The sequence below is a fragment of the Suricata suricatta genome, chromosome 9 (assembly GCF_006229205.1).
Source record: "Suricata suricatta isolate VVHF042 chromosome 9, meerkat_22Aug2017_6uvM2_HiC, whole genome shotgun sequence".
Lineage (NCBI taxonomy): Eukaryota > Metazoa > Chordata > Mammalia > Carnivora > Herpestidae > Suricata > Suricata suricatta.
Window position 1 is genome coordinate 44,849,856 of NC_043708.1, and position 26,966 is coordinate 44,876,821.

Consider the following 26,966-nt stretch of genomic DNA (forward strand, 5'->3'; position numbering starts at 1 on the left):
TTAGTTTCAGATGTATAATATAGTGATTCAACAATTCTATAAATTACTCTGTGCTCATCAGGAAAAGTGTACTTTTTAATCCCCATCACTTTTTCCACCCTTCCCTATCCCCCATTCCGCTCTGGTAACCATCAGTTTGTTCTTTATAGTTTAGAGTCTGTTTCCATAGCTAGCTAGCTACCTATAGATACATACATAGATAAATGTGGATATATATATCTACCTAGACAGCTATGCATCCCACATCTTCTTTGTCTATTCATCTATTAATGGACACTTGGGCTGGCCCCATAATTTGGCTTTCATAAATAATGCTGCAATAAATATAGGGGTGTATGTATCCCTTCAAATTAGTGGGGTTTTTTCATTCTTTGGGTAAACACCCAGTAGTTTGATTACTGGGTTGTAGAGCAATCCTATTTTTAACTTTCTGAGGAACCTCCATACTGTTTTCCACAGTGGCTGCACCATTTTGTACTCCCATCAAGAGTGCAGAATGGTTTTCCTTTCTCCACATCCTCAGCAACACTTATTGTTCCTTGTGTTTTTGAAGAATACACTTCTCTTGATGAGCACTGAGTAATATATGGAATTGTTGAATCACTATATTGTACACCTGGAGTGAATATAACACTGTATGTTAACTACACTGGAATTAAAAAAATTTTTTTTGTAAGTTTATTCATTTTGAGAGAGACAGAGAGAGTGAGCAGGGGAGGAGGATGGGGGGCGGAAAGAGAGAGAGAGAGAGAGAGAGAGAGAGAATGAATGAGAATCCGAAGCAGGCTCAGCACTATCAGTGTGGAGCCTGATGTGGGGCTCAAACCGACGAAACACAAGATCATGACCTCAGCCAATACCAAGAGTTGGAACCTTCCCAACTGAGCCACCCAGGCACCCCTGGAACTAAACTTTTTTAAAAAAATCTCAGCTAACTAGAAATAGAAATGAACATCTATTCAGTAGTTAATTAGACCTCTTAAAAAGTGAAATAGGGCAAGAACTCATGCGCACACACATACATACTATGGATTGAAATTAAACTATGGGCACCTTCCTGGCTCAGTCAAAATAGCACGAGCCTCTTGATTTTGGGTCATGTGTTTAAGCCCCACTTTGGGTGCAGAGAGTATTTAAATAATAAATAAATAAACTTAAAAAATAATAAAACAAAACTATCATTATTCCTTATTTGAAAATGATTTCTAAGTAATTCAAAATAATTAGTACTTTAGTTACTGGATAGAACAAAGTTGCTGCTTAGAAAAATCAATATACAATATTTTTTTTCCTTTACTAGCATCTAGCAGGTAGAAAATAAAAATCTTAAAAGGATACCATGTGCAATAGAGTAAAAGTATGAAGACTTGGGAACAATGTTAACTCTAAATGTTAGACTGTATGGAGAGAATTTTAACAGTTCATTTAAAATTGCAAAGACACCTAAATATACAAGAGTTGGAAGATTCAACACTGTCCAGATGCTGAGCTCCACCACTGATCCTGAAGAAGGAGCTGGTGTGGAACTTGCTTTTCAACAGTAAACAATTAGAAACCTAGACAAGAGATATGAGACAACTGTTTTTGGACAACTACTGGAGGCTATAAGCTGCAGATTCTTAGAGCACAGAGAGGACTCCGAGATGTTCAAACTGTACTCAGCCAGAACAGAGACCTCACTGCGTGACAGGGGATCAGCAGGGTAAAGGTGTAATATTAAAGCTAAACGAGCCCATAGGTAAAGGCTATTCTAAGCACACTCTAACAAAGCTGAAAATAATCCTTGAAAATATCAAGGTGATCCACAACTAACCTAACTAGTAACCTATTTGCCAAAATAAACTTCAAAACTGAAAAAAGACAACAAAATGCAAATACTTAACAATATTTGGAACATCTGATATCAAAAAGTCACCAGACATAGAAAAAAGCAAAAAGTTTAAAGCAGAAAAGGATGGGAAAATGATATGTAATATAAGATACATGTATTCAAATATACTAAACATTATATATAATATTCATATCTATAACATATACACACATATAACATACACATTTTATATAGGCATACATATATTTTTTGTTCCAGCCCTTTTCACTTTACACTTAAGTGCACCAATGTCACTAGTACACTTACAGTGACCTCTGTACCAATGTCCTGATAATACAAAAGTGATCTGTCTACATAAAATTTTCCTGTCTCCACACTTCACAATTAAACAAAAACAACAAAAATGCTCGTTGAGTATGGAGAGGTACATTTTACAAATTTTATTTATTCATGTGTATCAAAACCTTTAAGAGTTAAAAAAAAAAAAAGACAAGAAAAAGGCAAAAGGGTACTTGGGTGGCTCAGGTCATGATCTCACCTTTCATGAGTTCAAGCCCTCAAGCCCTCCATCAGGCTCTCTGCTGTCAGCACAATGCCCCCTTCAAGCCCTCTGTCTCCCACTCTCTCTTCACCTCCCCTACCCAAGTTCTCCCCCTCTCTTAAAAATAAACAAACATTAAAAAAAAAGAATTAAAAAAAAAAGCAAAACTTTTTTTCTCTATATATTTTCTTTGGCTTTAGCTATTCCTAGTACATTATCCTGTATCTCAAGGTTTTGCATGCAGTGGTGTGCTATAATGGTCTCTCACCAGATCATGAGAACCAATTGTTAAATATTTAGGAATTCTGCAATCTGATTGCTAAACTGTTGGGAACTTACGTCAGCTATGTTATTGGGAGTGTTGACACTACAGAAATTGACAAACAGTACAAAACAGGGGTTTATTTCATCATGCTGCTGTGCCTGTACAATGCTGGTGTGCTAGCACACAACTATGTTTTTTTCTAGTTTTAAAAAAAAAAAGCATCCCCTAGAGAGTCAGCAAACTATGGCATGCAGGTCAGTCTGGCCTGCCACTTGTTTTTGTAAATAAAGTTTTATTAGAACTCAGCATGCCCATTTGTTTATATATTATCAATGGCTGCTTTTGTGCTATCACAGAAGAATAGTCATGACAGAGATCACAAAGCCTAACATATTTACTATCTGGCTTTTTCATTAAAAAGAAATAGTAAACAAAAGCTATATTGAGCAGAGGCAATAGACATGCCAAACAATAATAAATTATAACTTAAATAGAATTCTTCAGAAACGTCTATCTTGGAAAAGTGCTTTTTACATACTCTTATATACACAAAACCTAAAACGTTACAACCATTTATTTTATACTTTAAGACGTCTAACAACAGTATGCATTTTATAGAATAACTCCATTGCTGCTAAAAGGGCAAAACACAGGGGCACCTGGAGGGTTCAGTCGGTTAAGCACTTGACTTTGGCTCAGGTCATGATCTTATGGTTCATAAGTTTCAGCCCCACACTCTGCTGGCAGTCCAGAGCCCACTTTGGATCCTCTGTCTTCCTCTCTCTCTGCCTTTCACCCACTTGTGCGTTGACGCGTGCTCTCTCTCTCTCTCTCTCTCTTAAAAATAAATATTTAAATTAAATGGTAAAAAATAATATTTATATTTATGCATAAATATCTTGGAGAAGATACACAAGAAACTGGTAAAATTAGTTGCCCCTGAAAAGAGGAATTGGGTGACTGGTAGAGTTTAAAGGAGAGTTTTCACTGAATATGCTTTTGTATTTCTTGAATTTTAAAGCATGTGTTTGGATGACCTATTTAAAAAATAAATAACATTTTTTCTTAAGTATTAGGTAAGAGGAGATTTAGGAATCTCAATCCTTTCTTCAATGAGGCATCCTGATATAACAGAAAGAGCACTGTTTATGGGAGTTTAAAAAAAAAAAAAAAAAAAAAGACATGGTTCCAAAACCTGATATGCTACTTGCTAGTTTTGTGATGTTGGCCACACTCCTTGAGTTAGCTCACTCTCAGCTTGGACGTTAATAAAATCAGTATAACAAAAGCTACTTTGTGAGGATTAGACATTATATAAAACTGCCTTGTACTTATTAAATGGTAGCTATTATTCTGTGGATTTTAATTACCCCTGCTATCCATTACCACCAATTATGTGCTGGATGTCGATTAAAGGGAACCTGAGGTATGAATGAAGTCTAAGAGAGTCTTAATTTACAGATATCAACTAACTACCTGTGGGGAGAAAACGAGTCTTTTAAAAAGTGTATTCAGGTGCTTTTTCAAGTGCAAAAGTCCAAGGGTTTTTTAAGGCTTCTTAAGGAATTGTCCAAGAGATCAAGCAATCAATGGCATTTAATAATGGTCTAAGTCCACAATGTAATTTCATATTGGTTCTCCCTCCTCTGCTTCATTTCTCTTTTCCTATCCCTGTTTCTTGGAACTGCTTACCCTAATAAAGTAATAGCACATAAATCTTTTGCCTCAGGTTATGTACTTTTTAGGGAAAGTCAAGCTAAGACCAGGGCCTGCCTAATTCTGCTGAAGAGAGCCTGGGACTGGGTAGCAGATACTGTTGGTGCCCTACCCATATGCCTTCAGGCCTTAATACTAACAGTGTTTGCTTTCTGACCACCAGCATTTGCACCTGTGCTCTGTTAGAGGGCTTTCTTTACCACTCTCACTCAATATTTTCTACCACTGTATGAGATGTCTTTTAATTTCTTTTTGTTTGTTTATTGTGAGAGACAGAGAAAGCGTGCACGTTCTCTCGAAAGCAGGGGAGGGGCAAAGAGGGAAAGGGAGAGAGAATCTCAAGCAGGTTACATGCTGTCTGTGCAGAGCCTGAGGCAGGGATCAATCTCACAAACCGTGAGATCATGACCCCAGCTAAAATGAAGAGTCAGCTTAACTGACTGAGCTATACAGACACCCCCATCCTTTTTTTTTATATAGATTTCATTATTTTAAAGAAAATTTTAAACCCAGTATGAGGCTCAGATCAAGAGTCACAAAATCCCCCAACTGAGCCAACCAGGCACCCGTCTTTTATTTTCTTGATGGTATAGTTTCTCCCACAAGTTTTTAATTTTGATGAAATCCAATTTTTCAAATTTTCTTTTTTATCACTTGTCTTTTTGGGGTTGTATCTCAGAGATCACTGACTAACCCATTTTCTTCTAGTAACTTTAAGTGTGTGTGTGTGTGTGTGTGTGTGTGTGTGTGTGTGTGGTTCTTTTGTTTTTTTGTTTTGTTTTTAGAGCAAGTGCAATCAGGGAAGGGAGAGAATCTAAAGCGGGCTCCATGCCCAGCACAATCCCAATGCAGGGCTCGATCTCACACCATGAGATCATGACCTGAGCCAAAATACAGAGTTGGATGCTTAACCAACTGAGCCACTCAGGTACCCCTCTTGCAGTTTTATAATTTTTTTTTTTTTTTACATTTAGGTCTATGGTCCATTTTTAGTTAATTTTTGTGTAAGGTTCCAGTAGGAACCCAATTTCATTCTTTTACATGTGGATATGCAGTTGTCCCAATACCAGTTTTTGAAAAGATTATTTTTTCTTCATTGAATTATCTTGGCACCCTTGTGAAAAATCAATTGAACATAAATGGAAGGGTTTATATCTGGACTCTCCATTTTATTCCATTGACCTATATGTCTATCTTCATGCCATCACCACAGTGTCTTCATCACTGTAGTTTTGTAGTTAAGTTTTGAAATTGGGAAGTGTGAATCCTCCAACTTTGGACTTCTTTTTCAAGATTGTGTTGGCTGTCATCTTTGCTTTTTATGTTTTTTTTAATCTTCCTTAAGAAAATTTTTTGGACTGGGGCACCTAGGTAGCTCAGTTGGTTAGACATCTGACTTCAGCTCAAGTCATCATCTCACAGTTCATTTTTTCTTTCACTGATACACACACACACACACACCTCTCACAAATCAAGTTTCCATATAGGTGTGGTTCTGTTTGGGTATCCTGTTCTATTTTCTTGGTCACCTTTTCTATCCCTAAACCTGAGCTGTCAGCACAGAGCCTGATGCGGGGCTGAGCAATGAGATGATGACCTGAGCCGAAGTTGGATGCTTAACCAACTGAGCCACCCAGGCACCCCTTACACCTTTTTATTTAAACATCACAAGTACAATTTTTTATTGGTCACCATTAAATATCTCAATTTTAAACAGGTCTTATTCAATGTTAGCATCAGTCTCATCCCCAGTAACTTTCCCAGAACCACTATCTTCACCATGGAGCTCCATGTGCTTTCCCAATTCAAACGTGGGCTTCTTCAGCATTTTTACATTTTTAACAAAGACATCACAGAGTGAATAAAGAGATTGACAAGCCTTTTCTATGTCTTTTCCAAAGCTGTCTGGAATAAATTTACTGACCACTTCTTTCAAGTCATTTACCTGCACCTCACAGGTCATGATCTCCATCACCTTTTTCTGAATTTTGGTGGACCTTTTGGTGCTGAGCATAAGAGGTCTTCTAAATCTGATTGTTGTGGGTTTTGGTTTTTTTTTTTTTTTTTTGAAAATCAATACAGAATAGATGAAGCAAATAAACATCAGTAGTCTTGACATCAACATGGGCTTCAATCAGGGTCTGCCATTTTTTGACCAATGGCCACATTTTGTCACAGATAAGATCCATGCAATGGAAATTAATCAGGCAGTTTTTGCCCTGAACCTCCTCAGTAATTAGCTTGAATTTTCTGAAAGCAACTTCATCATTCTGCAGATCAAAAAGGCTCACTTCAAAAACACAACCCTTGAGGCCATCAGATATGATTTTGGTTCCTTCTATTTCTTATATTGAGTATAGCTGGTGCTTTCACATCATACCATCCTTCTTAGAAAATGGATCAACCACAGAGCGCCTGTCTGGCTCAGGTGGTTAAGCATCCAACTTCAGCTAAGGTCATGATCTTGCGGTTTGAAAGTTTGAGCCCAGCATCAGGGTCTGTGCTGATAGCTCAGAGCCTGGAGCCTGCTTCAGATTCTATGTCTCCCTCTCTCTCTGCCCTTCCCCTGTTTATGCTGTCTCTCAAAAAAATAAACGTTAAAAGAAAAAAAGAAAATGAATCAACCACTTTCTTCTTGGCTCCCTTTCTGTCACCTTTTGTAAGGTGCTTGTTCTTGCCAATTGTCATGACAAGGTTCAGGGAGCCAAAAGGCTTAGGTACTGTAGCTTTTTAGTAAAGTAACCTCTAAGGCAAATCTCTCCACCTTGTTCTTCTTCATAAGTATATTTATAGCTCTTACATATAAATTATAGATACAGTTTAACAAGTTACACACACACATACACACACTAATTTCATTTGGATTTTGATTGGAATTGTATTGAATTTATAGATCATTTTGGGAAGAAGTTATTTAAGAAAACAATATTGAGTTTTATAATCAATAAACATAATTCATTTACTTAGACTGAACCAGTGCTGCAGAGTTCCTGGGGTATCTTTCTCACTCCAACATCCACTTAGACCTTTTTCTCCTGTATGCTACCTGTCTTGTTCCTGAGCTTAATGAAAATACATTTAAAATATCAAATTAAGAATAATATTAGCTGCTGTATTTGGCAGGTAATCTTTATCTGGTTAGCATGGTCCCTTTTATTCCTTTATTAAGAAGTTTCTTCAAAAAAAACCATAACTGTGTTGAATTTGATCAAATATGGTTTGTTTTTAATAGTAAACTAATCCTGGATTTGTGAGATACACCCATCCTGGTAATGTGTATTATCTACATACTGTCAGATACCATTTTCCTTTTTCTTTGTTTTTAAAGTTTGTATTTATTTATTTGAGACAGAGATAGCATGAGTAGGGAAGGGACAGAGAAAGAGGGAGAGAGAGAATCCAAGCAAGCTCTGAGCTGCCAGTGTTGAGCCCAATATGGGGCTCGAACTCACAAAACTGTGAGATCATGACCTGAGCTGAAACCAATTATTTAGGATTTTCACTAAGGTCAAGAAGTCCTCTGTTGTCTTAGGTTATGCGGATATACTGATATCAAGATTATATTAGCTTTATTAAAAAAAGAGAGTTGGTCTTTTGCTATTCTCATATATAATTTTGTATAATACTGGAATTGCAGTATCTTTGATAGAACTCTGGGTCTGATGTTTGCTTTGCATGAAGATTTTAACATACTGACAATTTATATCACGGCTCTACAACTACTATTCAGAGATTCAATTTCTTCTTGAGATATAGGAAGAGCTTCTGCAGGAAGCTATATTTTCTCAGCCTATAAATCTGAATCTAATTTTCACAAACGTTAGCATAAGTTTATCTTTTTAATGTTGGAAACATTTCTATTTCAGCCCCCCCTTTTCATTTATATTATTGGTTATTTATGCATTCTCCTTTTTCTCTTGATCAGCCTTGCTAGAAGTTCGCTGCATTTAGTATTCCTTTAACAGTGGCCTTGTAGAAGTTTGTTCACTATGCCCTGTTTTCTTCCCTTATTCTTAGTGTTTCCTTCCTTCGGTTTTGTTTATTCTGCTAAATAAATTTCTTTTCTAAATTCTTAAGCTTTGAGCATTAATTTCTAGCCTTTCTTCATTTAATAGAAGCATTTAAGACAATAAATTTCAAGGCACCTGGATGGCCCAGCTGGTTAAGCGTCCAACTCTTGATTTTGGCTCAGGTCATGATGTCATGATTTGTGAGACTGAATCCCATGTCAGACTCTGTGTGGATCGCATGGAGCCTGCTTGGGATCTTCTCTCTCCCTCTGGCTCTCTTTCTCTACCCCTCCCCTGCTTACACACTCTTTCTCTCAAAAAGAAAAAAACCTAAAAAAAGGACAATGTTTCCCCCTAATATCTGCTCAGTGGTAGTTTTTCAGTTATTTAATTTTTATTTAGTTCTGTGTTTCTAGTTTCCATTTTTCTGCTGATATTCCCCATGTGCTTACTCACACTTTTAATGGAAAACTCTTTCTCTTTAAATCCTTGAACATATTTATAATGGCTTTAAAGTCCATATCTATTCATTCCAACATCTAGGTCATCTTTGTTTCTATCGACTATTTTGCCTCTTGACTAATGATCACATTTCCCTGCTTCTTGAGTTACTTGTCTAGTAATTTCTTCCTGCGTGTGGAACAATTTTGGCTGGTACATTGTGAGTACCTGTATTATATTGTCTTTATTTAAAGAGTGTTAAATTTTATTCTAGCAGGCTGTTAATTACAGTGATTCACCTCAATCCTATTTTGATAGGGCCATGGACTTTGTAGGGTTTTAATCAACTGCCCAAGATACTCAATAAGATCGCAAGATCTCTCTAGTGTGAATGGACTGAAATTCCACAATCTTCCAGCACTGGCATTTCTGTTAAGTTCTCAGTTACTACTGGTAGGCCTCACATGGTCTCAGTTTGTATATGTGCAGCCAAGCACTTAGCCATACTTCTGAAGATAACCTTCCCACAGACCTTTGAGAGTCCTCCCTGCATAGCTCCACCATTTGGGGTATACTGACCCACAAACTGCAGCCACCTCAGCAGCCCAAACTCTGATGGCTGCTTCTTCATTTTATCCCACTGTGATCAAAGAATGCAATATGTATGATACAATTCCTTTGAAATTTGTTCAGACTTCCTTTTATAGCCCAATGTGTGGTCACAAATATTATCAAAAGTATTCCACTTGGAAGAACATGTGTTCTTCAGTTTTTCAGTGGAGTGTCTGTAAATGTCCACTGATTTAAGCATATTAATTTGTTTTGTTCAAGTTTTCACCAATCTTGTCAATTTTGCTTTTTTGTGTGCTTGATAGAACACTGAGAAATAGGTGTTACAATCTCTCGTTACATTGTGGGATTGGTCTCTAACTCCTTGTTCCTGGTGATTTGATCCTTTTATCCTCTCTAGTGATCCTCCTTAATAATGCTTTTTGCTTTAAAAATCTCACATTTTCTGATATTAATAGATTTATACTAGCTTTATTTTACTTAGTATTTACCTGATATATATTTTCTACTACATTATTTTCAACTTTTCTATATTTTTATTTTTTGCTGTATCTTTTGTGAAGACTGAAAAACATCAGTAGACATTCAGTTCAATCCTGTGAAACAGCTGTCCCCCAGCAATATTTGGCAATAATGGCCTGTGATAAGATATGCCTCCTCCTTCATGAGTTCTTTTTGGTTCAGTTTTGGAAATTGGTACAACACAGGAAGATTAGTAGCTAGAGGGAAGGAGGTTATTGAGTGATAAGAACCCAATGGAGAAAAAAAAATGTAACAAATGAAGAAAATTCAAGCTGCGGGAATGATCTTCAGATGAAATCATATCCTACAAGAGAGATCTTAGGGTAGAAGAAAAGGTTATGGTTTTACAATCTATAAGAAAGAGAAGGGGGCGCCTGGGTGGCTCAGTCGTTTAAGTGTCCAACTTTGGCTCAGGTCATGATCTCACATTCATGGGTTCAAGCCCCACGTCGGGCCCTGTGCTGACAGCTCACAGCCTGGAGCCTGCTTCACATTCTGTGTCTCCCTCTCTCTCTCTGCCCCTCCTCTGCTCACTCTCTGTCTCTCTCTCTCTCTCAAAATAAAATTTAAAAATTTAAAAAAAAAAAGAGGAGAAAAAGAAAAAAAAAAGAAAGAGGAGGTTTTAAATCATGCAATTTAAAGCTGGAACCAGTAAAATACTCAAGATCTGGCCTCAAAGGATCTGAAATGCCCAAGAATAGGACTGAAAAGGGCCACTGAAAGAATATAAATACCATACAGAATTTAAAAGGCAAGACTTACAGATTAAGTTATGAGTATGATTTTGATGAGATCCTGTATTTGCATATCCATGTACAATCTCTACCCTGAGATTTCTGTATTCTAATTCTTATTGTGTATGCTATGTTCTGGTCAACTATGATTCATGATTCTCCTTCCCAAACCCTCTCTTCCTCCAGTATTCCTTATTTAAATAAATGACATCCACCCATTTCCTTAAGCCAGAAATCTGGAAGTCATCTTGATTTATCTTTCTCTCACAATCAAATCCCCTGGATTTTGTCTCTTAAATATCTTTTGAATCAGTCCACTTTTCCTCCTCTTCTTTGCCAACACCCTAATTCATTTCCTCCAATTCTCTCCTGTTTACCCACATGTATTATTTGTGTGCCATCCTCTCCTTTATTCTGCACATAGTGCCTGGAGTGATCTTTTAAAAATGCAAGTGATTATGTCACTTCCCCGCTTAAACATATAACAAACAAACAAAAAACTTCAATGGCTTCCCATTACTCTCAGAATCAAGACCAAACAATAGCAGCTCCAAGAGCTGGATTTTTGTCTCTCTACATCGTAGGCATGTTGGCTTTCCTTTCAGTACCTCAAAGTCAACTACTGTTATTCCTTCTTCCTATATCACTTTCCCCTATACTCTTTGCTTAGCCAACTTCTCAGTTTTCTTATTTTAGCTTTGAGGTCTCTGAAACCCATTCTAATCTAAAATAGGTTACCTAATCCTCTGCTGAAAGCTCCCACAGCATCCTGTACTTTTGCATAAACTCAGTGCATTTGTAACTACTTGTAGTGATGGTCTCCCTTGCTCTATAATCAGTTCCATGAGAACTGGAACTGTCTTCTCTATCTTTGTATCTCCGGTCCCCATCCGACACATAGTAAGATCTTAATCTTTGATGAATGACCAACTCACTAAAAGAATGAACAAATAAATGATAATTGCACATAGAATGTGTGCTAGGTAGGACAGAGCAGTGTAAAGTACCTCTAGTAATAAGGTAGAAATACAAGAAAATTCGCCCTTCAGAGGAGGATTAGCAATTAACATGGGGAACATTGTTACAAGGGCAGGATGAATGTTTCTATTATTATTCTTTATTTTTCCCTTTGCTCGAGTTTCCGCTGAGAAGCACGAGGCTCACGAATTTGGTATACTCAAAACATGCCAGTAAAACAGTGAAGGAGGTTAATCTGTGTCTCCCCTTTTTTTCAGATGAGGCAATTGAGGCTCGGACATCAAAATTATTATTTATGGTCTAAAAGCAGTTTGGTGACCTGTGAATGATGATGATGTCATGTTCTCTGTGTTTGACAATGAGGTATGGCCACTTTTCTGAAACTGTTTTAATGATTAGATAAGGCCTATGATTAGACAATTGGATACCAAAAAATAATCATTCTGAATCTTAAAAATACTTCTAATTTAATGTCAGCATAATGTAGTAATCCTTCCTTCCTGAGGTAATGATATTCTCAAAATGGAGATTCTGCCTCATATAAAATAGGTCATAACTAGGGTGAACTAAATTGTGAAAACAAAACTTTTTATGCATATTTCCAAGTTACCTCTGCATGGAAGTACGATTGGTAATTATTCTCTTTTCTCTGGCCATGGCTTTTTTTTTTTAACACAGCTTCCCAACAGTGTCATGCATTTTCTTCTAAACGTTATGTCCTAGTGGTGTGACTAACACTGCCAAGTCTGTCTGTAACAAACGTCTTCCTTGACCAGCCTGTCACCACTTCCCCTAAATACAGGGTGGTTCTAAATGAGTGATCTTTCAGACACATTCCTCACTGGGCGTTACCTCACAATCCGGCCAAATAACCTTTACGGACTAAACTCTTTGGGCTGAACAAGGCTGATTTCATTTTCTGCTTCAAATACAATCATCTAATTGTTGTGACTCTCAGCCACCTTAAGGAAAAATTGACAGAAGTTACTCAAAATGTTTGTGCAGTGTAGCCTAGTTATATGGCAACAGAAAGTAAATCACTGAAAAAACAAAATTTTTAGTGAAAGAATCATGATAAGTATGTGACTAAGAAATGTCTCTATTCAAACTGCACTTCACATCTGGCCAATTACTTGAAAAAATACGTAAAGTATTTTTAAACCAGTTCTCTTATACTCCAAACTTTTAAACCGCTTGTGGATATATTTTGTGTGGGTTATTTATTAATTTTTTTCATTCTCAACACAGCAAAATGCTTTGAGAGTTATTAACAACTGAGGTTATACTTAAAGTCATCACTAAGTTTTAGTTCTCAATCTATAATTTTTATAGGGAATGTATTCTATGTCTAATCACTTTAAAGGGAATGATAGGAGGGATAAAAAACACAATTAAAGGTTAAACAAATAATCAGAAAGGTAAGACTAACACACACAACACAATTATGAGGTGAGAAACAGCAACACCCAAAAGCTGGATTGTACAGCACCTAGTTAGTGAGGCTGCAGGGAAACAAGTTAAAAGTTTGTTTTTGAGAAGGTAAATTGGTAAAATCTTCTTTTTCTTTTTTTCAGAAATTGACAATAGTTATTAAATTTTTTATCTGATTTTTCTTTTCCAAAATGCAGATGTAAAATCTGAATATCAGCCTTATAGAGAGCTGTACTTTTCATTTTTATTTTCATGGAAAATTTTAAACACACACAAAAATGGGAAAATGCATCTTTCATAGTCACATAACCAAGCCCCATGAATAGTTTTATTTTCTTAGGATATTCTCCCCATAAAGATATTCACAAGATAGTTCTCATACCTTTCAGGATTTCACTCAAATCATCTCACAAAGGCCTTCTAAACCTCTAAACCACTCTAAAACCGTACTGCCTGAACTCCCTCTGCCTCTTGCCTTTTTTCCTTGCCATGACATTTACCACCTTCTAACATATTATACTTAAAAAATATTTTATTTCTTATCTGTTTGCAATCTAATACATTTCATGAAGACAGGGTTTATCAAATGTCTTCTTCATTCCCAGTGCCCAGAACAAGGCCTGCTACAAAAAAGGGCTTAATAAATAGTCAATGAATTAATATGTATTGACATGGGGAGATGTTCATAATATATTACGTTTAAAAAAAACAACCTACAACACAGTTTGGATATATTATACCATACTGGGGGCTGGGGGGAGGAATGGCCTTGACAGAGGTAGGAGCAGTCTCCAAATACTCTGCACTCCACTTCCACATGTCACAAGGGACCTGCAGCAGGGCAGAGCCATGGTTACTAGTTATGGCTAATAAATTGTAAACAGAAGTAGAGTATGTCAATTACAGGCTGAGGCAGTAAAAAAAAAATCCACGTGTGATTTTATAGTTTCTTTTCATTGCTATGGTGACTAAAAGCACCATATATTGCAGAGTGTGGTCACACATGGTTAAACCTCCATTAGCCTGGGCCCCTGAGTGACTGCATGGAAAAAACACCCTGCTAATCTGTGTAAGAAATGCAGCATTAGCAAGAAATTTTTGTTGTGCTAAATCACTGAGATTTGTGTGGATTATTTGTTACTGAAATGTAATCTAACCTATCCTGACCAATACATGTACACAAACGAGCATTTACCGAGCACTTACTATACACTAGTAATTATGCTGAACACTGTACATCTTGTAAATCCTCACAAAACCTTGTAAGCCAGTACTATTATGCTGAAATGAGGAAACTGAGCGCGAGGACAAATAACTTGCCCAAGGTGGCTAGCTAAATGGAAAAGCTGGAAATGGAAGCCAGCCAGTCTGGATGAAGATCTACCAAGCTATTAACATAATATCAACAATGTTATTAACAGGAATATTAATATAATCCCTGAGGGCAGGATTATGAGGACTAGTCACTCTTTGTTCTGTGTTCCTATAATGTTACAGATTTTTAAATAATCATTCATTACCTTTGCAGTAAGCAATAAACAAATAGGTAGACAAATGATACTTTAGATACTTAAAAGACTGAATTCAGAGATGGAAGTCAAGTGACACTGGAAAATGGTATAATCAAGGAATGCCTAAAAATGACTCTCTGCCACCCACAGATATACCTGGTTTTATAGGTGAATTCCAGCAAGTAAGGTGAATCACAATATATTTCACAATAAAATTGACTTAGTTTCTGGGTGGGGACAGGAGGAGATACGCACATATATTTTAACTTTGACCAAGGAAGGAGTGAGAATAGGCTGTGCTAACAGCAGGATGAATGTTGTGGTTCTGTGAATGTTTTCCAGGTTTTTCAGTATTTAATAGCACTCTTTAAAAGTAATAATAATAAAACAATTCTTTATAGCTAAAAGTGGCCTCATTAAATGTACATTTTAAATGTTTCAATCATATTTAAACAAAATATATATGGCATAATATATTATAATCAAGTGTACATGTGCTTTTTCCAGCTGCCCAGGATCTGATTTTGGAAATTAAACGATGTATGACTCTTGACAAGAGGAAACTGAAAGACCAAAATACTGGTTGCTCCAGACTCTGGGTAGCTAGCTGTTTCTGGCTGCCTAGCCTCTCCTGGCCACTATTATTTTTTGAGCCTGCTTGGCTGTCCAGCCTTCCCATTGATTCTGTAAATTAACAATCCTTCCACAGTTGGTTTCTGTGGCTTGGAAACAAGAACCTGACTACCAAGCAGTAGCGACAGGTGTTGTGCCCAAGTTTTTAAAATCGCCCCAAATCACCCCAAAACAAAACACCAGAGACTGCTAGGGAGACCGAGTCACACCTGCAAAAGCAAAGGGTCTTTATTACAAGCTTAAGCTCAGGCTCACAGTCTCCAGCCTACCCGCTGGCCACGTGGAGGGAGCCCCAACAAAGGCAGGGCAGGGCCTTTTATACCTTTGGGAGGGGGAGTTACAGGAAATGATGACAGGTGTACAGTGATCCAATCCCTGACCCCCCCATCAACACTGGCAGTTGTGGGAGCCAGTCACACCATCCGAGCACTCACCAATCAGAGTGGGCCCAGGACGCCCCACGTGGGGCATGACTAGGCCCACCTCTAGAAAGGTCAAGGGTAATGGCCGGCCTCCCCCAAATGGGCTCCGCAGGAGTTGTCCCTCCTTAAGATGCGCCCTTTCAGGAGAAGCAGGTGCTTTCCCCTTTAAGTAAAGGGGAAGACTGGATTGGATCTGCAGTGCACGGCCGCCCTGCGCACCTCCACCACGGAGGGGTGCCGCGACCGGCTCCGGGAAGGTTGGGACGGCCCGGTGGTGAGGGCCGGATCGGACCTGCATCCTTACACAGGGAACTATATGTGAAGACACAGTGGCTATGAGAAAACGAGCCACCTTTGAAGGTCTAAACAAGACTATGTTATCTAGAACATAGTAATAAATACACTTTGCGGTGAGATTAGATTTAAGATGTTTTCTATACCACCACATTTCTCCTAGGTTTGATCCTCTGCTTCCCTTCCAGGAATTGCTATCATATCTGAGTGTTCCTAACTCCACACATAAATATCCCTGTGCTTAACCACAGCACACTTTTATAACAGCACACTTTCAAAAAAGTGTCATTCTGTAACATGATCTACTCAACAGTAAAAAAAAAAAAAATTACCTATCTTATTAGGTTAAGTTCAAAAGTCTATAAAATATAACACAGCCTCACCTATAACAAAATGAAAATCACCTGAGTTTCATTTGTCTTATGGAAATAATAACGCCTGTCTTATCTCCCAGTATTAATATAAGGATCAAACGAAATAATTTATGAACATGAACAGGTTTTAGGGATGTACCATATTTCATCAAGTCTTAAGATACATCTATGGCTTTCTTAACACTTGGAAATTCCATTTCATAACCTAGCAAAGGAGACACTTATACAAGTAAACATAAATTGTTATATTTATTCTTGTGCAAATATTATAAGAAAAAAATAAACTGGTTAAGGCATTCTTAAAAGTTTTCACTGAACCCAACATTCCCAAATAATTTCTCAACTCAATCACTGATAGCCATGTTTTCCCACATAATATCATGATCTTTGCCAGTGCAAACATTGATGACACAGCATTTCTTGTAAGAATTCACAAATTGTTTTTCTGGTTCAAGATAGTGACGAGAGAACCCTGAACTCACAGACACCCTGTGAATCCTTTCACAGACACCCTGAATCTTCAGCTATATACAGAACAATTCCCTCTGAGCTGAGTGACTCTTACACGTCAGGCAAATGAGAAAACACCCACACTGAACTGAGTAGGAAAGCCTCAGACACAGTTTCATCCCTGAAGCAGCAACACCCAACTAGGAGGGAGTTCACAACTCCCAACTTCTCTCTGAGGAGTGTAGGGCTTGGAACCCCCCAGCTGGCACCACAACTCTTAAGACTTCTACCTGAGAAATGGACTCCCAAAACATCTAGCTTTAAAAGCCAACAGGATTTGCATCCACGAGATTCATAGTCTATAGGGAATTAACAGTTCTTACAGGATTCGTGTGGACTTAGCCCTCTTTCTTTTATAACATCACACTTTCAAAAATGTGTCATTATGTAACATGATCTACTCAACAGTAAAAATGCTAATAAATAAATATGCTAAATAAATAAATAATGCTATTATATAAGTGTTATATAAATATATATAATATAATAAACATGCCATATTATATAAATATAATAAAAATGTTATAATAAATAAATTAAAACGCTCAGCACAGAGGCAGCAGACTGAAACATGCCCAGTCTTCCCATCAAAGAAGCTATTGCTTACCTTGAAGGCTTTGTCTTGAGGGGCAGGCTTCTAATTTAAAACACTTGCAGAGGCCAACTGCAATATCCTCCAGAAACCACGGGAGACTGGTAGGGACATCTTCCTGTTCTCCCTCTGCCTCACTCCAGGTAGGTCATCAGTATCTCCCAAAAAGGAGCTCCTCCACATGCCTGGTGGCCCTGTTTTTGCAGCTGCTGCCAGAGGAAGCGCCTTACTGGGGCTTACGTTTGCAGGTACCACGAGACTGTAAGAGAGAAACCGTTCTTAAGCAGGTGTCCATCCCTCCAGTGCACAGTGCAGAGGCGGCAGATTGACAGTCTTTTTGTGAAAGAGGCCTATTAGCTTCTCTCTCAAAGGCTGCGGCCTGAGGGGCAGGTTTCCATTATAACATACCTCTAGGAACCAACTGGCATCCTCTCCAGAAACTAGGAAGTCCAGCAAGCACCATCTCTGTACTCTCCCTTTGTCCCACCTCAGATTACCAATGTCTTTGAGAAAGGAGCTTATGCACAATGGCTGCCACACTGGCTTTTGTGGTTGCCACCAGAGGACACATCTCGATAACTTGGCACTGGCAGCCAGTGGGATTTGTATTCATGGATTCAGTGCATTGGTAGCAAATAAAGAAACAATTCTTAACTGTCTGTCCTCCTCAGGGTTTGAGGTGCAGATGAAGCAGACAGAAACAAACATGTCCCAGACTGCCCTGAAGGAGGTATATTTACATACTTAATTCAATTAGTTATTAGTTTTTTGAGAGTGAGAGAGCATAAGCAGGGGAGGGCAAAGAGAGAGGAAGAAAGAGAATCTGGTTTTTTTTTTTTATGTTCATTTATTTATTTTCAGAGATGGGGGGAAGAGCAGAGAGATGGAGAGCAAGAATCTTGAACAGGCCCTGCACTGTCAGTGTGGTGCCTGCTGCAGGGCTCAACCCACAAACCATGAGCTCATGATTGGAGCCAAAATCAAGAGTTTGATGCTTAAATGAAGGAGCCACCCAGGCGCTCCACGAGGTATATTTACATACTTTAAAAGGAAATGGATCAATGATGACAATACCCAAATCTGAGCATCAGAAGGCCTTCCAGTCTACCTGATGCATGATCTTTGTAGTTCAAGAAGCAAAAGTAATTAAAACAATAAGGGCTTATGTCTAGAGTTAGGAGTGCATGTGTGAATATGTGTTCATAAAAGTGACAGTAAAAAGTGGGAATCTGTTGATGGATGAGTGAGATAATGGTGGGGGTAATATGTGTGTGAAAGAATAATCAGTTCTGATCAATGATGAAAAGGTTTCACTACAGACCTTTATAAACTATAAGGGTTTAGACACTTGCTCTGAGCTCAGAATGAAAAATTTTTTAAAAGAAAGGAAGAAAAGATGCTCCCTGAAAAATTGGCTTCATTTAGTGCTGACTGAGATCTTCCCCTTTGGGACAATGAGAACTAGGAGCCACTAAGAACTAGAAGGCCACTTGCACAATGACAAAAATTTGAAAGACAGACACAAGGAAGTCAGGATTGAATAACAAGATTCATCTCTGAAATGAGGCCACCCCTTTAGGACTGAGAACCATGGCTGTTTTGTCTAATGCACAGAAATCAACAGAGAGAGTCAAGAAAAATGAATAGAGGAGTATGTTCCAAACAAAGCAACAAACTAAAATCTCAGAAAAATTCCTTAATGAAACAGAGATAGATGATTTACCCAACAAAAAGTTCAAAACAATGATCATAAAGATGCTTGCTGAGGTCAGAAGAAAATGCATGAACAAAGTGAGAATTTTAACAGGAGATGAAAAATATAAGAAAGTACCAAACAGAAATCATATAGCTGAAGAACTTAATAACCTAACTGAAAAATTCAACAGAAGGTTTTAATAGCAGATGGAATGGAAGAAAATATCAGCACACTCTAAGACAGGGCAGCAGAATTCATCCAATTAGAGGAGCAAAAAGAAAAAAAAATAGCTTAAGGGATGAATAGGCCAACTTCAAGAGGCCCAACAGTATAGGGGTTCCAGAAGGAGAAGAAAATATAATAAAACAGAATTTATGGGATGCAGAAAAAGCAGTTTTAAGAGGGAAATTCATAGTGATAAACACCTATATTAAGAAATAAGAAAGGTCTCAAATAAACAACCAAACTTTATATCTTATGAAACCAGAAAAACAACTAAGCCCAAAGCTAGTAGAAGAAAAGAATTAACAAATATCAGAGCAGAAATAAATAAAGCAGAGACTAAAAAGATAATGGAAAAGATCAATGAAACCAAGAGATGGTTTTTGAAAAGATAAACTTTTAGCTACTCACCAAGGAAAAAAACAGAAAACCCCAAATAAAATCAGATATGAAAGAGATGTCACAATTAACAACGGAAATACATATAAGAGAGTACTATGAAGAAATTCATGCCAAGACAATGTAGAAAAAAATGGATACATTCCTATAAGCATACAACCTACGAAGACTGAATCATGAAGAAACAGAAAATCTGAATAGACTAGTTACTAGTAAGGAGATTGAATCAGTAATCAAAAACCTCCAACAAACAAAAGTCCAGATGGCTTCCCTGGTGAATTATACCAAATGTTTAAAGAATTAATACCAATCCTTCTCAAACTCTTACAAAATACTGAAGAGGAGGGAGCACTTCCAAACTTATTTGATGAGATCAGCATTAAATATCAAAACCAGATAAAGGCACTACAACAAAAGGAAAATACAGTCTAATATCCCTAATGAACACAGATGCAAAAATCCTCAACAAGATATTAGCAAACTGAATTCAACAATACATTAAAAGGATAAAGAAAAAGCATTTGACAAAACACAACATCCATCCATGATAAAAATTCTAACAGAGTGAGCACAGAGGAAAAATAACATACTGAAGACAATATGCAATGCACCCACAGCTAACATCAGACTCAATGGTGAAAACCTGAAAGCTTTTCCTCTAAGATCAGAAATAAGACAAGGATGTCTATTCTCACCACTTTCATTTGAAATAGCACTGGGAGTCCTAGCTAGAGCAATTATGTAAGACAAAGTAATAAAAAGCATCCAAATCAGAAAGGAAGTAAACTGTTTCTATATGTAGATGACATGATACTATATATAGAAAACCCTAAAAACTTCACCAAAAAACTTATTAGAATAAAAATTCAGTAAGTCATTGGATACAAAATATACAAAAACCAATTGAGTTTCTATATAACAAATTATCTAAAAGAGAAATTAAGAATACAATTCTATTTACAATTGCTTCAAAATAATAAAATGCCTACTCTAAGGCACTGATTGAAGAAGTCACAAATGGAAAGATAACTCCATGCTCATGGACTAGAAGAATATTGTTAAAATGTCCATTCTACCCAAAGTAATCTACAGATTCTAATGCAATCCTTATCAAAATTCCAATGGCATTTTTCACCAAAATAGAAAAAACAATCCTAAAGTTTCTAAAGGAACCACAAAAGATCCCAAATAGCCAAAGCAACTCCGAGAAAGAGAAACAACATTGCTGGCTTCACACTTCCTGATTTCAAACTATATTGCAAAGTTATAATAATCAAACAGTATGGTATGGCATAAAAACAGCCACATAAATCAATGAAATAGAACAAAGAACCCAGAAATAAACCCATGCATATATGGTCAATTTATGACAAAGGAGCCAAGAATATACACAACAGGAAAAAGATAGTCTCTTCAACAAATGGTGCTGGAAAAACTGGGCAACCCCATGCAAAAGAATGAAACGGGATCACTATTTTTACCATACACAATAATCAACTCAAAACGAATGAAAGACTTGAATGTAAGTCCTGAAACCATAATTTGATTTGACACCAAAAGCAAAGGCAACAAAAGCAAAACTAAACAATGGGACTACATCAAACTAAAAACCTTTTGCACAGCAAAAGAAACTATCAGCAATTACAAAGGGGTAACCTCCCAAATGGGAGAAGATATTTGCAAACCATATTAAAAAATTTTTTTAATGTTTGCTTATTTCTTTTGAGAGACAGAAACAGAGTGTGAGCAGGGGAGAGGCAGAGAGAGGGAGACACAGAATCTAAAGCAGGCTCCAGGTTCTGAGCTGTCGGCACAGAGCCCGCCATGGGGCTCAAACTCATGAACCATGAGATCTTGACCTGAGCCCAAGTCAGATGCTTAACAGACTGAGCTGCCTAGGTGTCCTGAAATTATTTCTAGTAAAGGGCTAATACCCAAAATAAATTAAGAATTCATACAGCTTGATAGTAATAAACCAAACAATCTGATAAAAAAAAAATGGCCTAAGAGCCTGAATAGATATTTGCTAAAGGAGACATACAGATGACCAATAGATACATGAAATAATGCTCAATATCACTAATCATCAGAGAAATACAAATCAAAACTACAATGAGCTATCAACTTACACCGATTAGAACACCTATTATCAAAAAGATAGCAGGTAGCCCTTTCACGAAGATGGCACAGAAGGCGAAGAAGACCATGCCCCTCCCAAGGCCGAAGCCAAGGCAAAGGCTTTGAAGGCCAAAAAAGCAGTACTGAAGGGTGTCCATAGTCATAAAAAAAAGAAGGTCCTCACATCACCTACATTCCAATGACCCAAGACACTGTGTCTCTGAAGGCAGCCCAAATATGCTCGGAATAGCACCCCCAGTAGAAACAAGCTTGACCACTATGCCATCATCAAGTTCCTGCTGATGACCAAGTCAGCCATGAAGAAAATAGAAGACAATACCACCCTGTGTTCACTGTGGATGTCAAGGCCAACAAGCACCAGATCAAACAGGCCATGAAGAAGCTCTATGACATTGACATGGCCAAGGTCAACACTCTGATCAGGCCTGATGGAGAAAAGAAAGCATATGTTCAACTGGCTCCTGACTATGATGCTTTGGATGCTGCCAACAAAATTGGGATCATCTAAATGAGTCCAGCTGGTTAAATCTAAATGTACATTTTTTCACCATTAAAAACGAAAGATAACAGGTAACAAGTGTTGGTGGTTGGTAAGGATGTGGAGAAATGGGAACCCTTCCTCATGCCCTGTTGGTGAGAATGTAAACTGGTGTAGCCACTTTGAAAAGAACATTTCTCAAGAACACAATACCAGAGGTGAGGGAAGACGACCAGAGGTGAGGTAGGAGGATCCCAGATTCACCTCGTCCCACAAACACAATAGATATCAAATCATCCTAAACACCCGAGAAATCAACCTGAAGACTGGCAGAACAAACTCCACGAATAAAGACAGAGAAGAGACCACACTGAAGAAGGTAGGAGGTGTGGAGAGATAGATGGCTTGGAAGAGAAATGGATCCCGGCCACTGTGGTGGGGACGGAGTCACAGTTGTGGAGAGGGCGAGAGACAGACTAGCATACAGGGGAGTGCACAGGGAAGATGATTCCCCTTAGCAATTGGTTCGCAAAGTGAGAAGGGCTGAATTTCATGAGTTCTTACAACCAGTGATGGTTAAAGCCTGGAGTTTTAAAGGTCAGCAAGCTTGGCTCTGGGAGATCCCAGAGGCATTGGAGCTGCTCTTGGGGAGAAGGCAGGGAAAACAGCCTACAACATACAGCATGGAAATAGCAATCTAAAGAGCATGTGGGGCACACTGGGGAGGTTATTTGCTCTTCTTGGAGTGTGTCCCAGAGAGGCAGCATTCATAGAGTGACCACTCCAGGAAGAAAGGAACCGGCCGGTGACACTCAGCATAAGCACAGAACCAGCACAGAGCCAATACTTGCTACCTAACTTACTAAGCCAAGCCCCACCCTCTCATGTTCTGGTGGAATCACCCTTCCCAGTCATGCTTGCCAGTCACAGTGAGGGGGGCCTCCTTCCCCAGAAGACTGGCCGAAACACCTGCCCACACCCCGTCTCCCAACCCTGGAGTTTTCCAGGGCCTCGGTTCCAGCGGCTGATTTCGGTTCACAAGCAGACAAGAGCACACCATGACGGGCAAAGACAGCCTCTGATGACTAGCCTTAAGGAAAAATTGGCTAACACATAACAGCAGAACACTTGCAAGATACATTGGGGACACTATCAGAAGCACCAGACCCGGGGGAACAAGGGACACCACATGGCAGGGCACTACAGGATCCCTTCTTTGTAAGGTCATTACCCTCAAGAACAGGTGAAATAATCTGACTTTCCTAACACAGAGAAGCAGGCACAAAGAGTTAGACAAAATGAGAAGACAGAGGAATTTGTCCCAAATGAAAGAACAGGACAAATCTATGGCCAGAGATGTAAGTAAAAAGGATATAAGTAACATGCCTGATGCAAAATTTAAAGCAATGATCATAAGGATACTCACTGGACTTGAGAAAAGAATGGAAGACATGAGTGAGACCCTTAGCAGAGAATAAGGAATAGTATAGCAGAGATAAGGGCTCAATAGATGACACGTGAAACATACTTGACAGAATTAACAGCAGGATGAAAGAGGCAGAAGAACTAGTGACTTAGAAAACAGAGCAATGGAAGCTAATCAAGCTGAACAAAAGAAAGAGAAAAGAATAATGTAAAATGAGAATAGGCTTCGGGAACTCAGTGACTCCATCAAATGTAATAACATTCACATTAGAGGAGTACCAGAAGAAGAAGAGAGAAAGGGGGCAGAAAATTTATTTGAAGAAATAATAGCTGAAAACTGTCTGAACCTGGGGAAGGAGATAAATTTGCAGATCCAAGAGGCAGAGAACCCTCAACAAAATCAACAAATGCAGATCCACACCAAGACATATTATAATTAAAGTGGCAAAATATACTGATAAAGAAAAAAATTATTAAAGCAGAAAGACAAAAGGAGATAGTTACATACAGGGGAAACCCCACAAGCTAACAGGGGACTTTTCAGCACTTTCCAAGCCACAAGAGAGTAGCATGTTATATTCAATGTGCTGGGAAAAATAATCTGCAGCCAAGAATACTCTATCTAGCAAGGCTATTATTCAGAATAGAGAAAGAGATAAAAAGTTTCCCAGACAAACAAAAACTAGAAGAGTTCATGACCAGTAAAGCAGTCCAGCAAGAAATATTAAAGAGACTCTTCAAGTGGAAAGGAGAGACCAAAAGTGACAGTAGGAAGGTAGGAAACACAAGCACAGTAAAAATGAATATTTCTGTAAAATGTCAGTTAAGGAACTCACAAAATAAAGGAATATATGACATCATATACCTAAACTGTGGGGAGGAGTACAGAATGGGTTCAAACATAAATGACCATCAACTTAACAGAGATTTCTGTATGCAAAAGAGATTATATACAAACCTAATGGTAATCATATACCAAAAGCCACTAAAATATGCTTAAACTAAAGAGAAAGAAATCCAAATATATCACTAAAAAAAACCACAGTAAACCAGGAAAGAAAGACCAGAAAAGAACAGAGAAAATCTTCAGAAACAACCACAAAACAAGAAATAAAATGGCAATAAATACATATCTACTGATAATTACTTCAAATGTAAATAGACTAAATGCTCCACTCAAAAGACATACAGTGACAGATGGATTAAAAAAAACAAGACCTACCCATATGCTGCCTAAAAGAGACTCATTTTAGACCTAAAGATAACTGCATATTGAAAGTGAGGGGATGGAGAAACATCTAACATGCAAACGAATGTCAAAAGAAAGCCAGTGTAGCAATTCTTATATCAGACAAACTAGACTTTAAAACAAACACAGTATTGTGACTTTGAGCCCTGGATTGGACCGAAGCCAGAAGGAATACCTACAAAGTACAGAATGGCTCCAGAAACCACAGGTCTGGGATCAAATCCTGGTCCTAACCCCTGCTGGCTGTGTGGCTTCAGCCGATTCCTGAACCTCTCTGCCTCATCTTCCTCCTCTGTAAAATAAGGATAATAATAGTAGGGAACTCCCTCTAGGACTAATAATAGAGGGAGTAGACTCCCTCTAGGACTATTACAGAGTTTTAGTAGGGAAATACATGTGTTCTTAGAACATGCCTGGCATATAGTTGGGGTTCAATTAGTACCTGCTATCTTCTATTAAAGAGTGCCTTCTCTTTCAAAAAAAAAAAATAAATAAATAAAAGGACCACCATAACAAGAGACAAAGAAGGACACTATATAGTAATAAGGGGACAATCCTACAGGAAGATATGACAATTGTAAATATTTACACACCTAACATAAAGCACCCAAATGCAAAAAACAGATAATAAACATTAAGGAACTAATCTGATAATAACACAATAACAGTAGGGGACTTTAACACCCTACTTACATCAATGGACAGATCATCTAAACAGAAAAATCAATAAGGAAACAATGGCTTTGAATGACACACTGGAGCAGATGGATTTAACAGATATATTCAGAACGTTCTATCCTAAAACTCCAGAATACACATTCTTTTCAAGTGCACATAGAACATTCTCCAGAACAGATCACACATTAGCCCAAAAACAAGCCTCAACAATTTCAAAAAGATTAAAACCATACCATACATCTTTTCTGGCCACCATGACTAGAAGTCAACACAAGAGAATATCTGGAAGACCACAAATACATGGAGGTTAAACAATGAATGGATCAACCAAAAATAAAAGCAGAAATTAAGAAGTACATGGATACAAAAATGAATACACAATGGTTCATAAGGCTTGGGATGCAGCAAATGCAACTCTAACAGGGAAGTTTATATGCCAACAAACTAGACAGTCTAGAAGAAATAAATAAATCCCTACAAAATGGAGTGTAAGAAATAGGACATTTGAACAGACCCAATTCCCACCAATGAAGTTAAATCGGTAATCAAAAAACTTTCAACAAATAAAAGTTCAGGATTAGATGGCTTCAAATTCTACTAAACATTTATTATTTTAATTAAATTACTTGATTAATTTTGAGAGGAAGGGAGGGTCAGAGGGAGAGGGAGAGGAAGAAAAAGAATCCTAAGCAGGCTCCAAGCCCAGTGTGAAGCCCAACACGGGGGCTTGATCTCACAACCATGAGATCCTGACCTGGGCTGAAATCCAGAGTTGGATACTTAACTGACTGAGCCACCCTGGCACCCGCTCTACTAAACATTTAAAGAAGAGTTAATACCTATTCTTCTCAGACTATCACAAAAAATAGAAAAGGAAGGAAAATTTCCAAATTCATTCTATAAGGCCAGTATTACCCTGATACCAAAACCAGATAAAGACACACACACACACACACACACAAAAAGAACTATAGGCCACTATATCTGATGAACATAGACATAAAAATGCTCAACAAAATACCAGCAACCCAAATCCAACAATCATTAAAAAAAATCTTTCACCACAATCAAATGAGATTTATTCTTGGGATGTAAAAGTGGTTCAATATTTACACATCAATGTGATACATCACATAAGAGAAAGGATAAGACCATATGATCATTTGAAGAGATGCAGAAAAAGCATTTGATGAGTACCACATCCATTCATGATAAAAAAAAAAAAACCCTCAACAAAGCACGTTTAGAGAGAACATACTTCAACATAATTAAAGTCCATATATGAAAAACCCATAGCTAATATCA

At 37.8% G+C, this 26,966-nt stretch overlaps 2 non-coding genes and 2 pseudogenes across 2 annotated transcripts; 3 read left to right on the forward strand and 1 right to left on the reverse strand.

Moving 5' to 3' along the window:
- Positions 1-6,073: 6,073 nt before the first annotated feature.
- LOC115302775 lies at positions 6,074-7,041 on the reverse strand (annotated as a pseudogene).
- Positions 7,042-17,556: 10,515 nt separating this feature from the next.
- Positions 17,557-22,339, forward strand: LOC115302201 (annotated as a pseudogene).
- Positions 18,432-18,511, forward strand: LOC115303243. Its single transcript, XR_003913934.1, has one exon. It is a non-coding gene; the product is annotated as a small nucleolar RNA U2-19 (small nucleolar RNA).
- On the forward strand, positions 18,667-18,737 carry LOC115303240. Its single transcript, XR_003913932.1, has one exon. It is a non-coding gene; the product is annotated as a small nucleolar RNA U2-30 (small nucleolar RNA).
- Positions 22,340-26,966: the final 4,627 nt, after the last annotated feature.